Consider the following 15,741-nt stretch of genomic DNA (forward strand, 5'->3'; position numbering starts at 1 on the left):
GGGAAGCGATACAACCGATGGACAAACTTTTGGCGATTAGAACTAAAACCACCACACCGGCTAAAGGTTGGTAAAAAAAGGAGCCTCCACCCTGCATGTGTGGTACACATATCAAAGCTGTGACTTTTAAATCGTTTTTCACATTCATTAGCGGGACAAAGACCAGTAGTGTCCTTGCACAATTTACCCTTTTTTTTGTACAATCAAGCGATCTTTTTCAAGTAAACAATTAAAATAATAACAAAGCACATGTGTGTTGTTGCACGCCAAATCCATCCATAAAATGCCTTGTTTTCGGTAAATACACGAAATTACCTCAACAATACCCATTTTGACACCTTTTCTTCGTCCCTTTTATTCGCTTTCAGTACACACACGCACACACGCACAAAATCCCACAAAAGCGGACCAAAACAAAGCAGTTGAGATCGATCTCCCAGGGCTGCTTCATCTCCCGCTGCCTTCCGATGACAGCCTGCAACAGCGAACTATTGGCCCTAGGGGTACGCATTGCCTTGCTTGTTGTACTGTAGAATTGCTGAGGAATCGACTTCTAAATCACCATAAATCCTTCGAGGCTGCGGTGACTGTCTGGAAGGATGCACTGATGCCAGCAGGGAGAACAAAACGATCACCACTACCTCCCAGCGGGCAGGACGGTACGTCCCGTAGGACAAGTCACCATCGAGAGGCTTCCAGAGCGGCTCGATTTCACACCTGTAGGAGGTATGGTAAACCTTCCGTGTATGCAGAGGGCGTTGCCGTTGCTTTCCGTCCCGTCCCGTTCCACCGTAGGGTGACATGCAAAATTTGACGCCCAAAAAAGGCAAGCAAGGTGACAAAATCCTAGTCCTCAACGAATCGATCGACACTCCCAAACAAAGGTGAGGGAAATTGTATTTACATTTATTTACATGCGACAAATCGGGATAATGCGCACCAATTGTTGGCACAACAACAGCAACACAAAACCCCCACCACCAACAATGCATCCAGCAAACAGTGTTGTAGTGGTTTACCGAACAAGGAAAAAGCCCACCAAAACAAATACCCGGACAACCAGATCCCCAGCGTGCTTGTTTCGACAAAACCCTGGCCACAGAATGGACTTTACGTTGTGACACTGCGTGGTAAAAGGAACAACGGCGAGAGGGCGATACACCAAGAAAAGAAATGCACGGCAAGACAAGAGATTAAGGTTTGTTTTCTCCCGTTACCATTACGCGGGCAAAAGGTGTCCTTAGGAAAGGTGTCGTTCGGTCGGGCAACGAGACAAAAAGGAAGCGGAGAGAGAGAAAGAAAAAAAATCTCATTAACTGTCATGTCCTGGTACCATTATCCACCGTGCCGTACCGTGCAGCACAAGCTAAGGCTGGAATAAATCCTAAACTAAGCCACCTTCGCGCGCGTCCTGCTCGCTGGTAAATGAATGTAAATGGAAAACGGGAAGAGACACGGGGACCGGGGAATGAGTTTCGGAAGTTTTTCCTCCCCCCACCCACCCAGACCTGGTCCTGGCAGAGTGGCAAGGAAATCCTTTCTTAAACGGTTCTTACCGCCGACACCATTCGTCGTTCCGTTGTCATTTGGTACGGTCAGGTTGGAAATCCTTTTTTACACCTGCGGTCCAAGTCCGAGGATTGGTTTGGTGGGTGTCTGTGTGTGTGTGCGTTTATTTTTTCTCTTGCTTTCTCTCTTTCTCCCTGTCGCTGCTTAAACCACACAGGACACAGGACATGATCCTGCCATGGATGGATGAGGATGCAGCTCATTTTTCTTTCACCATTCCACCCGGGCGGAATGGTGCCTCGGATGCTTTGTTCTGCGGAGATTTCTTTAACATTTTTTTTTACCTTTTCACTTCCAACTACTACTTTTCCCCCACGGGATAAGGGATTAGGGACGCAGCCGCTGGTCGGTCGGTAACGGTCGGTACACAGCACAGGGACAGCTGATTAATTGAGGTCTATTATCGGGCAACGGGCCAAACTTGCAGCCTTATCGCCGCATCCCGGCCTATCTCGATTATCTCTCGATCGAGCGGTTATTCCCCTGCGGTACGGTATGGTCCTTTCGGTTTGACGATGATGTTGATGATGGAAAAAAAGGCACTGTAGTCGCAGTTACCCGGTGGTACCAACAACAGTGAAGGATTTTGGAAAAGAGAGTGTTTTTTTATTTCTTTTCTTTTTAGTGTAATCTTGTACGACTCATAATCATCCCACACCTCTCCTGCTGAGGCTGATTTATCTTGGAATAATTTGTTTCTAGCCTACCCGGTTCGGTAAACCAACTTGAATTGCTACTTTACTTTGTCCACCGTTTTTTTTGGGAAGGGGGTGCCGTGGGTAAAGCGCTGTCATGATAATTCGTGGGTGGTCGGAATGATTATTAAGTACGGCGGTGGTGGCTTTTGTACCACTTGTGGCTGCAAAGTACGGCATGCTAATCGGCATGCTTGTTTGTGAATTTGTTAAGGAAATTGTTTTCAATTGTTTTGCTTCGTTTAAGAGAAAAGCAGAAACAGTAGAAAAACACATTAACGCGATAAATTGTAAAAACAACATGCAGAAATCGTTTGCAGATTTTTTGTTATATGCGAAGAAGATCAGTCTAAAGAGTTTGTTATGAAAATCGATCCACGATTAATTGCTACTGAGATCAACGAAGCTTATATTTATCATTAGTGAGCAAAACACTCGAAAGTTTCTTTCCATGAGCAGTTTAGAATTTTTCGTTATACAATAGCTAATATCGATCTTTATAGCATGCATTTAATGACTTGCACTTGTGCTTGACACGGGCCTGTTTAGTCGGTACCTTTCTAAGGACAATAAATAATCTCTAATTGCAACATACAGTTCCCAACAATTGTTCTTTCACGATAGCTCATAAATCAGCAACTTGAGCAAAAGATGAAACGTTCTTTTAACGTTCTAACAACACTTTTGACGATCCACTAATTTTCTGAGATAAGTCTTGCATTTCTAAAGAAACTGTAACTGTAAATTAAGCCATTTGTGGAGTAACAAATTCTTCATGAAATTGACAAGTTACAGAAGCTGAAATCAGTTATTAAGAAATTTCTATGAATTTTTGTTTGGCATTCAAATTAAATAGACATTAGATTCTTGTATGGATTCGTAAAAAATCAGGGATAGCTTTTTATTAATAATATTTATGGGATGATCCTCGTCCATTATTATTTCCTTCATAAAATGAACCAACCACTTTTCGAAATAAACAAATTGTCTACAAAATTAGCTACAAAAATAAACAAATATGAAATAGACAATATTACTCTGCTGGATCTGAGTTGATTGGGCTTAAAAACTAAGCTAATATATTTGTTTCTATTTTTTTTCTATCAATATCGTTGAGGGAAAGGTTTCATGTTATTTAGAATTTATTTCGCAAAAAAAGAAAAATTACGGAGCCAACAATACAATAATACGACGTGTCATCTTATTGCATACCTTTAGGCGCTGATCAAAAGCGGGTAAGAAGTTTTATTTGGATATGCAATATTCTCCTACATTTAATCTTAATCCCAGAGCGAATTGAGGTTCATTTAAATTACACGGTGCCAGTACCGATTAGATCGTTACCACCATTAATAGCTAAACCATTGCTGGGATCTATGCAAACCAATTGATTTAATGCTCGCATCATACATCAGTACGTTGATTTCCCATGCGGTCCCTCAATTCATACTCTAAAACTCCCTACCCCTCGTCGCTATTTGTGCGACAAGGAACGACTTCTAATATGCATTAAAGCAGTTTGTGCTCCGTTATTAGCCTCGAGAGCCCGAGCGCGTCGCGAGCTACATTTTTCCACCATCGCTGTCGCGCCACTCACAGGATCACACCGGACTGTCCGCAGGAAAACCACGGGGGACACTCCAATCTGGTCACCATAAATCACGCAATACACGCAGCCAAACGGCGCATTGCCCACCAGGCCTCGCGTACGGGCGTAAAACAGATAAAACATACTCGCAAAGGTATTATGATTGGTCACCGGATACGATCGCGATCGCGAGCCCCGGGGCCAAGAAAAACACTACGTCTCCGGGCAGTTATTTACTTAACACTTGCAAAAGCTGTGTGTGTGTGCAGATGGGTTGGGCGGGGAGAAGGTAGAGACATCCAGCGAGAACCCGTTTTGTGGGCCACGATCGTCCCATGATCGAATTATGATCGCGCCTTGCCAAACGGAGAACAATCTTCGCGCTCCGGTGTTGGCGACGGTGCGACAGCAATCAGCAATCGTCCGACCGCGTGCCAACCCCCTCATCCAAGCTCGTCCGACTGGGAGCTTTTTGGCTTATGTTTTATTTATGCGACTTGTGGTTGCGTCTGTTGGGCTGTGATTTTGTCCCATTCCTGAATGGTGGCCTGAATGGCTGGTTGTTTTCACCATCCACCAACCTTCCCCCGTTCGCCGCCGTGGTTGGGTTGGTTTTAGGTTTTATAATTTAATTAGCACTTCTCACGAAACAATAAATCAATCGCACTGCATCGATCGTTGGTGGTGGGTCTTCGTGGGGCGAAGAGATCGGCTTTCGTGCCATCGCCCATCGTTGTAACGGAGCAACACGTTGACACTGGAGACAGTCGGAGTGCGCGACACAGTGCGCTACAGCAATGAGGTGTCATGTGTTGATGCAACCCCAATGTGCTAATTATATTCATGATTGTCGAGGAAAAATTTAAATGTTAGCTGGATTTGAAATAAATTCGAGTAACCAAAAAAATGTTTTGTTTTCTTTTGTCTTGATCACATTTTTTCACATAAATCACATCTATTTTAATGGTGCCATTAATGGTCCATTGTTACACCAGCGTTTTTGGTTAATACTGCAGACATGTTTGCAACTTCATTTTTTCCTTTTCTTTTCTCTAACTTTTCTCGTTTTCTTTAATTAAATTTAATGTATTTTGTTTATTTTATTTTTGTATTTTTTTTGTTTTATTTTCCTTCATTTGCTTTTCTTTCGTTTTTATTTACTTATATTTTTTTCGTTTCTTTTCGTTTCTTTCATTCCTTTTGTTTTTTGTTATTTTTTTTCTTTTTTTCTTTTCTTTTCTCATCTTTTCTTTTTTTTATTTTCTTTTCTTACCTTTGGTTTAGTTTTATTTTCTTTCCTTCTCTTTTTTCTTTTCTTAATTTTATATTTTTTCTTCTTTCAAATATCTACTTCATTATTTTTGTGTATTTTTGGAGATGATTGATCAAATTTGCATATGAGTAGAACCGTTTTTGTTATTTTTAATTTCGAAAGAACGAAATAAATGTTCCTTAGTTTGTTGCTTGTTAAGAATAGGGAATCATTATTTCGGTCACAAATTTTAAGGTTTACTTTGTTGCTATAAATGCATTATATTTTAGATTAGTAAAAAAGTAGTAAATAATTGCTCTTATTGGCAAAAGTATGGCAGTATACTTTCTTTCGTGCTTAAAGGTAATCATATCACTCATAAATGAAAAATCAAAAAAGATACACATCATTCTTTTTATGTCACAACCTGTACCAACCTGTGCAGTAGTGTGAGAGACCAGCTATAAAGGACACCTCACATTCGACCACCCGAGATCGGTTCGAACGTTTGGCGTTTCCCTTCCTGCATAAGCAGTCCCCCCCCCCTCCCTCCCCAGTCCAACTCCAAACGACCGCGTTCGATTCCCAATCGATCCTTATTCCTTCTCCGCCCTTGCAGGTCGCGGAAAAACTACACCAGAACGCCATCGAACGCCCGAACCGGCAACACCTCGCAGTGGATTTTTCGCTCGCGCTCGATTCCCTTTGAGCTGACCGACGCAATGGCCAGGCTCAGGGCCCGGGGCTAATGGTAGGTTTGCGAAACGCTGATTACCCTCATTATCAAGATGGATTTCTCCTTTATTACAAGCCGGCCCACGGGGACCGCGCGTCGGCTTTGCGCTTGCGCGCGTTTATACGCGAGCCCGGTGCGCTCTTATCTTTCGCACGTTTTGCGTTATTTGCACCGCCTGGTTGGAGCAGCCTTTTATTTTATTTTTCTGTCCGCTAAAGGAACCGAAACAACGCTGCTGCTGCCTTGGCTAAATGGCTCCCAAAACTATGCTGCCTCGTCTGCTGTGTGGTATATTTGCAGGATTCATGTCCAACCTGATCCTGGTTGGCAATAATTCTATCGCTTCCAGCGCTGATGCACATCTGGTACACATCTTTGCATCCTGCCATCGGTGTGCGCGAACCGGCCGTAGCGTGAGAGAATTAGGATAACAGGAAACGGGAAACAACAAAACAATAAAACAGAAAAAAGGCCTCCGAATACAAAATACGCTCCACTTGTACACTTTGTGCGCATATTGTTAATCCGAGCTGCTCCGAAAGAAGGAAGGAAAGCATGGAAAGACGGACGTGTGGCCGCTAAGTGGCAGCTATTTAGCAAACGTCGACTGCGACCTCGCACCTTATGCACGGCTGGCCAGAACATCTTCAAGTCTGCCCGCACTCCCTGGTAGCGATCGGCTACCAGTGCAACCTCACTTCCGATCGCCGATCGGGATGCAAATGCACAGCATAAAAGCGAAAGCCGATGCAACAGTTGTGCAATTGACTAATGCCCAACAAATCCATCGGCCAATTTGGTCCGCTTTTGTCGGCAAACTGAGGGTATTAATTTACGATAGCAAATTAAGCCGGCACTGCGGCTGTTTTCTGAATGGCGATTTTTGTTTGTTTGGCCCCGCTGTCCCAAATGAGCCACCTTTCCGAGGGGGCTGTCGGGTTTGGCTTTTTGGCTCGCCCGAGCAGGCGCATTAGAATATCGCGCAACTGGTTCGCACCAACAACAAAAAAGTAAGAAGCGGACAGAAACAACAGCCGGATAAGCTGAATTCGGGGTCATGGGGATGAGGATGTGGTTCCAGGCGGGAGCACAGAGGTTACAGCTCAATTACCACGTTTCGGTGCACGTAATTGGACACGCGATGTTGCGACCGGTGGCTGTAACGATGCGCTTCTGGACAAATGGGCCTTTTTGGGTGAGATCGGGGTTCGCTTTAGGTTCGTTTGCTAACTCGACTTGCGAAGCGAGCGTTAGTGTTAATTAGTGTAAGTGCCATTGTACTGTACTGAATCCATTGAAAGTAGATCGGATTTGTATAGGTTGTATTGATATAGGTACAGGTACAGGTTGTTGTTATAACTTGTTCAAATGAGACCAAAACACTTCTTGTTTCTATAGAACGGAAAAACTCCAAAGCAGATTCAATTATTATGTCAAAAGTGTTAACCTTAATATTAGATTTAGCCAACTAGAAAGAAAACATGGTGGTAAATTGCAGCTTAATGCCTATAGGATATTATGGTTCCTATAACCCGGGAAATTGATCATTTCCAATGATACCATAGTCTGACTGTCTGAATCAAAATTCTTACAAGATAAGAGGATATAGTTTCATCAAAACCTGTTGTTTAAAAGAGGCAAGATAGTGCGAATAAACATCAAATTCTTTTTCAGTTGACTCTATTATTAGTGACCTTTTTGGCATACACTTTTTTGTACGTGGTCAGTTACTGGATAGACCAAAATCAAATCAATGTCGCTAAAAATGTGGAGTAAATCACTGAAGAAAAACAAATGGAAGAAAAAGTGTTGCGATTTGTACATAATTACTGTGCTTCTCAATTCAAGCAACACTAACATCGCATCGTTTGATGCTGAAAGTCTTCGAAATGCAAACATCAATTTTAACAATCTGAACATGAACCTGAAGAAGGTTATGAAAAAATAATGTAAATATCAAAAATTATTTCAAATAAATAACACATTTTTAATATATAATGGTGTACAGTACCTGTTTTGTTGGAAAATTAAATATAAAGACAAACCTTTTCAAAGGAATATTATTGGTATCTTCCTCAGGGGATCAGACTTTTCTTTTATCAGAAAAAGATCAAACAATTAATATTTCTAAATTCAACTCACCAATCAGATAGCATGCTATAGTTTTTTGTTTTCTGTGTCCTAACTGTGCTCTTAAAGGGCAAGCAAACTATCATCCTTGTCTATCTCAAACTATCAAACGACGAATTAGAGTGGCTATATTTGGCTATGATTTACGAATTAAGCAAATAAAATTCTGTGCGATTTATTCAGAGCTACAATACAAATTCAAAATCAAGAATAAGAAACAGTGGCTCTTCATTAGGAATTGCGTACTAGTTATATTGATCACATCCAACCAATTGAAATTACAATACGAATGCAGTTCCAAAATCCACTAAGATTAGTAGCTAATAACTGCAATGAACTATACCAATTACGTCACAAAAATTATATGATTAGGACATTTATTATAAAGGGGGCAATAACTTGGTTAGACAAGGGATATTGGTTAGACAATCGATTAATGCAGCTTATTGGTCAAAATATAAACCAATGAGAGAGTATGCAAAAAATGAGCTGCTTCAAGGATTAGAATACAGTTTGAAAAAACCATTGGTCCAATCAGACCAATAAAAACGCAGATGAATTCATTTCAAAGTGCTCAATTGAAGCTTTTATTGTGATTATCTATGTAAGTATTTTTGTTTTAGTACAGCATTAGTACAGGATTATTTATTTTTCATTAAAGTTAATTATAATTTGTTTTCTGCAAATTGAAATGCAACTTTCTTTCGCACAACATTGTATGTTTCGCTAATTAAATAACTGTGAAACCGAGTTCGAACAAAATAGGCTCAAAGGCAATATGTAAGCAATTTTATTTCGATTAAAACTAATTACTTGCTTCAAGCATATTGAAATTGTTTTTTTTTCAAAACTACAGAAGAAAGACTTAACTGCATCACCATACTCCATATGTTTTCCTTTCAAAAAACACTTATTCGTACATTAGCAGCCCAATCAAGTGACACGAACGCAGCTTCAATGTAAGCAGACGCACACAGTTACACATTTAATTTAAGGACCAAACCGCAAACCGTTGAGACACCCTTCCATCCCTCGGGACAATCAGCACTGTGACTATCAGTTGTCACCTGTTGTCGCTGGCGTCCCATTCGAGACACCGGTTATTGATTAAGCCGAACCGAGCAATTGAATGTTGAATGCGGTGGCATCGACAGCAACGGAAAAGTGCCCAACATGCGATCCATGCGTTGAGGAGCGTGGTTTTTACCCCATAAACACAAACAAGCGCACCTTTTTAACCATAATTGAATGCAGTTTCCGTTAATAATTATAATTATTTATTTTTCCCCGTCTTATCTTAAACTCTGTCACACGTGAAGAAATGAATGTACTGCGTTGGGATGTGCAAAAATCACTCACACGCTTGCACATCCGTGTTAAGTTGGTCGCTTCTTTTTTATATTCCACTTCACAACGCACGCTCCCCAGATGGCAGCACTGGAACGCGGCACAGCTACACACAAGCTTAATAATTTTAACAACCAAGTGTCCTTCTCCCGTGTTCTTTTTGCTACCTTTGTCAGCTTCCTTAACGCTTTTGCTCCAGTTGCTACGCTTTTAATTTACACCGAATGCGAAACCGGCCTGCACGCCAGCCCTGAAGGCGGGTTTGGAAAGAGGAAAAAAAACCTCCCACTTGCACGCCAGCAGAAACAGGTATGCATACACCCATATGCTAATGATCAGTCAATGCTTGTCCGGCTGCAAAACGGCTGAAGCGCAATCGCATACATATCATTAGCGATTGCTCCCCGTGCCCCGAAAAGCTCTAAAATTAGCGCCTCTGGGTGTCGTTAGTCTCGGCACGGGGTTGTTTACCGTTGAGCCTTGGAGCTGTTCGGCGCCACCATGCCCGGTTTCCGGCGCTTTTTTTATTGTCTGGCTTTTGTGCCCAACTCGACTCGTCCCGGGTGGTCTCAACCGGAGCACAATCCCACTGCCAATAATCCCCAACGGGTCCTTTTTGATTGGAACGAACGGCTCCCCCTGCGTGGACCGGAAAGAGTGCCTCTCCAGTGACCGAGTTAATGAAATAGACCTTGCCAAATAGACTTGATAAGGAAAATAGAACCTTTTAAAGAGGAATAGAATAAATGGAAAAAACACAAACATACGCGCAAAAACCGCAACAAAAGGCACTCCACCGCTACCCACCGGCACACAGTAATTTTCCCTCGAAATGACACGCACCGAAACGTTCGAGCTCAATGGCGGACGGTTTCTTTTACGCTTCGGAACAATTTCATCAAGCGAATTAATTCGATAATTTTTTCCCCCTTTCCGGTCGCAAAGAAACAAACGTACACGCACACTACCTGACTTCTTTTTTGTGCGTTGCGTACGCATGGGGGAGTCTTTCTACAGTATGAGCGACTTCGACGCACGGCCAAACAACAACAACGGCTTCGCCACAAACGACAGAGAGGTAAATAAAATAAAGCAAAAAGCACTTGCTAAACAAATGTACCGATTGGTGGCCGGCTGTGGCTTGTGAACGCAGCAACTCCAATCATCATAAAAGCGTCCATTCGGACTGTCCGCCCGTTGCCCCCGCTTCACCGCACGACCGACGACGATACGCACAAACGGTTTGGCGTCTCCATCTTTAAGTTTGGCTCCTCCGCTCCAACCACGGCAAGGGTGGGCTGTTGTGGTTTCAGCCCATCACGCCACAGGTTCAGCCGGGATCTGTCGTTTGATCGCTCGCTCTCCAATTCCACGGCTCGAGAGAATGGGAACAATGCGTGAACCACGCTCCAGGGAACGCGCCACAAGAAGCCATTTTTAGGAAAACACGCACCGGACCGATGTTCCGGCGATTATTCCACTGGGAAAATGCATCAATTTTCGCGCTTAAGTAGAAGAATGGTTCCGGCGAGGTCGCTTGGGATGCATCTCGTAAGCTGTTTGGAATTGTTTTTTATAGGTAAACTAGCTTTGACCTAGCTTTTCGAGGGACAGGTAAAGCAAATGGGAAGCAAATTAAATCCGGGTGCTTATTCAAAATGCATTGCGCTCTTTGCAGTGATTTTTATTATCCATTGTGATTTAGTTTGTACGTATTAAAATGTAGAAATAATGAAGCATTATCTTTGTTTGCAGCTCTGTGTTTTAGCTTCAGTGTAGTTTTCATTAAGAGATATATTAATAAAGTTGATAAACCATTCAAATAAGAAATGTGAATAACGTGTTTAGTTGCATTGTTCCATACCCAGCTTTTAACTAATTTTATATTTGAATTTAAAAATGTTTTTCAATTTTCATCTTTAAATCGTAAAAATCGTTAAATCGTAAATGTTAATATATGTTCATTCCCGTACCTGTATGCTATGTACCTGAGCAGTTTTGATACAAACCGAGAACCGACTCCAACGCCATTTTATCATAAATTTATCATAAATTTCATAAATTGAAGCGATCTGGTTCAAATAGAGTACATCAGAATCTATCAGACACACTACGTTCAGTACAAGAGGGAAAAAACTATTCAAATCCTGGTGCCGATAAGCTCGCCGTCCTGTCAATCCAATAGGAAACCGGAGGAGCAGAAGAATGAATGATTGATGAATAGACTTTGGAATTTGAATCAAAACCATATCGAATATTATGGAATTTTATTCGAAATAGGACTGCAATCTGCATACTTCTTTTTAATTTTCAGAATATTATTTTTTGAAACTTTCATTCAACTCTCTTTCAATTCAGCCTTGTAAGCTTATGATCGAGAGCTCTTGAATGTCGGTATTTAGAATCGAAATTAATTTACATTTGAAAATACAAACAATAAGCATCATGCGTATTGCTAATGATCAATTGCATATAATTTATCGAAGATCTAAAGAGACAACACAGACGAGACGAAATAATTAGTGAACTAAATAGCTAAATGCTCAGCACGTTAACGCAAACGAGGAAAATTCGTACGCCACGACATTTATTTTCCCTGGTTATAGTATTTTAGATTTTGGGAAGATCTTTATTACAGGGACAATGAGATAATGAACTGAACAACACGACAACGGTCGTTCCCATTTGTAGTGGTTTGTAGCTGCTTATTATTATCCAGTAAACCTTACGGTTTATCATATTCAACTATACTTCGTATTTTTAGCAGTGAACAATCTCAATGCACAATAATTGTTGTATTTAGACATGTTTTTGCACTTTCCTGCTGTCAATTCTATCCAACTACTATGACTTTATCTGACTTTGCGCCTAACCGGATCTAACGGTAGGCGGACTAGGCGGTCACCTGGGACCCGGCGATTTAGAGGCCCCGAAAATCTCTAGTCTTTAGTATGCCGTATGTCTACAAGCTGGTCGTTTGGGCGACAAGGGCCCCCAGAAAGATGGTCGTTAGGGCCCCGTGGCTGGAGAACCATTTGCACCACCCTCTCCCCTGTTGGTTCCAATACAGAGCAGTAAATTTAGTAAAACAATGTTTATATTGGTGTCATTTTGATTATCAATATTTTTGAGCTAGAATTGAAGTAGCGAATTCTTACTTTCGATGCTGTTTAAAGTAAATTACAACAGATCTTTCAGTCCAGTGCAGATCTTCATTTTACAGAGGAGGACCACGTTGTATCATACAAGTCCTTAGTATACATTATTCCTTTCCTGCGAATCTCCATAGAAATGTTATTGCGATATTGGGACCAAAATCAGAGTCATAAGACCACCTGTAGTTAATCTACTCACATTGCTCTTGGTAGGATGCCTGATGGAAATCTTGAGATCGCTTGTAACATCCTATGAAAATTAACACGTGTTTGTGCTGACATCATTTCATTTGATTTGAACAAAATGTGTGAAAGCTTACGTTTTTCAATTCCTGTTGGATGAGTGATTTTATTAATTTGTACAAGTTTTTTTCTTATAGAAATTGCTTAATTGGTCGCCAAGTGCCTTTATTGATGGCTTAACAATAAAAAAAGAAAGGTTCCAAAACTTCATACGTACGAGGATGACATTCACAATTGTGTATTCTACATCCGTGGGTTGTTTCTTTAAATAATTGGTCATTGAATTTTTGTTGCTAAACTAATAGAATCATCGGAAAGGGTACAGCATAATTTTCATTGATTTTTATTCATTTTACTAAAATTGGGCGGAATTGAAAGCCTAGTTTCATCAAAACAAGCATGTTTGATTTTCCTGCTATGACTATAACAGTGTTTGGAAATAAAGTATATGAAGTTTTTATAAAGTTATTGGTAGGAAAAAGCGGTCGCGAGCCAATCAAAAAGACCTCGCGAGCCACTTTTGGCCCACGGGACATCAGTTTGACTAGACTAGACTAGAGCCTTAGACTAAACTGTCAGAAAAGCACAATTGATTCTTGTAAGAATTCTAATATGTTTAAGGTGGATTTTTGTAGCTTCAACAACGCCAACCGTGAACGCCGAATGGATTTCATTCGTCCTATCGTGCTGAGGATGTCATAAAATTAAGCTTAAATGAAATTGAACTTTTCTAAACGAAAACATTTTGTTTTTTGTAAGATTACTGTCATTGTTAACTTCAAATGAAATTTTGAGTTTTAAACAGAAATCATTTTAAATTATGGGCGTGTTATCATTCTAAAACACTGTACTGTTCGTGGAAAATGAATATAGCTTTGAATTAATCAATAAAGAAACCACCGACTCTGTCATCATTATTCTGCACTTGTTGAGATTGATCCTTTCGCCTGATCCTACAAATTATCTCAACCCCATCTGAAGCCATCTCATGAGGGAAAAGCCAAAGAGAAGGAAAAGCTGACTGCGTTTCATATTCATGATTTCATATAGTAATCCATCTTTGTTATAAATAAATTTGATAAAAAATTCACATCCCCTGCCCCATCCGACCGTTATGACAGATAACAACGGATTCATTTATTATCCTTCTCATTTCTATTGTCTGTAAGGCAGATACAGCGGAACAACAAAGCACAAACCCCACAAACTTGTGTCCTGTTTCTATTCCGTTGCTATTGCGTGTTTTTTGTTCTTCTATCAGTTATTTTTACAAAACCCATATCAAGCTCGGATATTGCTTACTCAGCGTGTTTCAACGAGTATTTGGTCCCCGATGACCAAACTTCAGACCACCATACCGCTTAACAACATTAGCATAAATTTTACAAGTCTAATCGCATTTTTCATCGTCCTGATTGCGATGGTCAATGGTATGCGACAGTCCGACAGGTTCGTTCTATCCCTGAAAACGGGACCCAACGGTGACCACTAGCCTTACGTTCTCTCTCTCTCTCTCTGTTTCGTTCGGATCACATAACCCCAAAATACAGAGAGAGAAAAAAAACGAACCCAATGATATATGAATAAAAACATCCCAGCATCGAAATTGCCGATAGAGATGGTAACGGCGAGGAAAAGGATAAAGCAACCCGCCCTCTCCCCATTCTCGTTGCAGCACCAATCGTGGAAAACTTAAGAATGTCCAGCTTCATTTGCAAAAATATCCAACAGTTCCATGCATGGACGGGCGGTTCTCCTGCGGAAACCCTTTTCTCCTAAATAAATAAATAAAAACATCCATAAAAAGTGGGAGAGTGGGATGGTTATACTGGTGTGGTATGACAAAACAAAAACCAACTGTACACCAGCATCACCGAATCTCTAAACGATCCGATATCTTCTTCATCATCATTCACCTTTATTTGGGTATGGTGGGTACAGGCAGCCATTCCTGCTTCCTGCGGTACTCTTTCCGTCGTTTACTCCGTCCAGTACGAGTTTCAAAATGTCCCAGCCCACAAAAAATCGTAAAACGAAACCGAAAATCCGAAGATAAAACATTTATGCCAATAATGTATGCATAAATTGTGCCGTGTCCAGCAAATTTTTGGGACGGCCTGGCTCGGGTTGGTTTGCCGATCTAGATGAGTTGGCAAAACAAAGTCGTGGGTGTTGGTGGAGGGAAAACATTGGCCATCCTGAAAAATCGAACCCTCGTGCAAAAAGAAAATCTGTTTATGTGGAAACATTTTCTCTCCCCTTCGAGTATGGTGCAGGCGGATGGTAGGAAGCCGCTTAACTTGTTATTGTTGCGCATTAGCTATTCCATTGATGGATTTGTTTTGTGGATTTATTGAATTGTCATTTACGAAGATACACTTTGAAAGGCCATTTGTTTGATGTGGCTGTCACATAACATTTTATAATCTGCTTGTCTTCTTAACAAATGCGCAATTGTATTCTGACAATGAAAATTAAATTAAGCTCTTCAATATCACTATTAAGTTTACATAGACTCAATTTGTTGTCTTGCGCGCTAAATTATAGATAACGTGAATGGTTAAGCGTAGAAACTAGAAAAAGTCCTGTAACGGTTGAATTCCTTTTAAGCGGAGCTTTTAAATCATCTTGTCCCAAAACTTTGTAACACTTTCTGAAATGTTTCTGAATTATTTCAAGTTTACTGAAATATTTCAACTAATTTTAAATTATACGTTATGAGGTATTCCGCATAGCACTATGGGATGCAAAATGACAAATTATATAATTTACTTCAATTTAATTTTATACTTAACTAACGTTTAAGGTAAGTGGACATGCATTATGAATAAAATTTTCTATGATTTCAATGTTCAATAAATGTATGATTAAAAATTGTGTATATTTAAAGGCTATGTTTTAAAGATTATGCTGTGCGTTATAAATAATTTATAACTGTAACGATCATCGTCTTGTAGTTGTGAAGAGATACAAAAAAATAGTTAGTTTGAAAATCCAGCACCCTAGCATATCAAACCCTATTGAAT

This window comes from Anopheles merus, chromosome 3R, assembly GCF_017562075.2.
Source record: "Anopheles merus strain MAF chromosome 3R, AmerM5.1, whole genome shotgun sequence".
Taxonomy (NCBI): domain Eukaryota; kingdom Metazoa; phylum Arthropoda; class Insecta; order Diptera; family Culicidae; genus Anopheles; species Anopheles merus.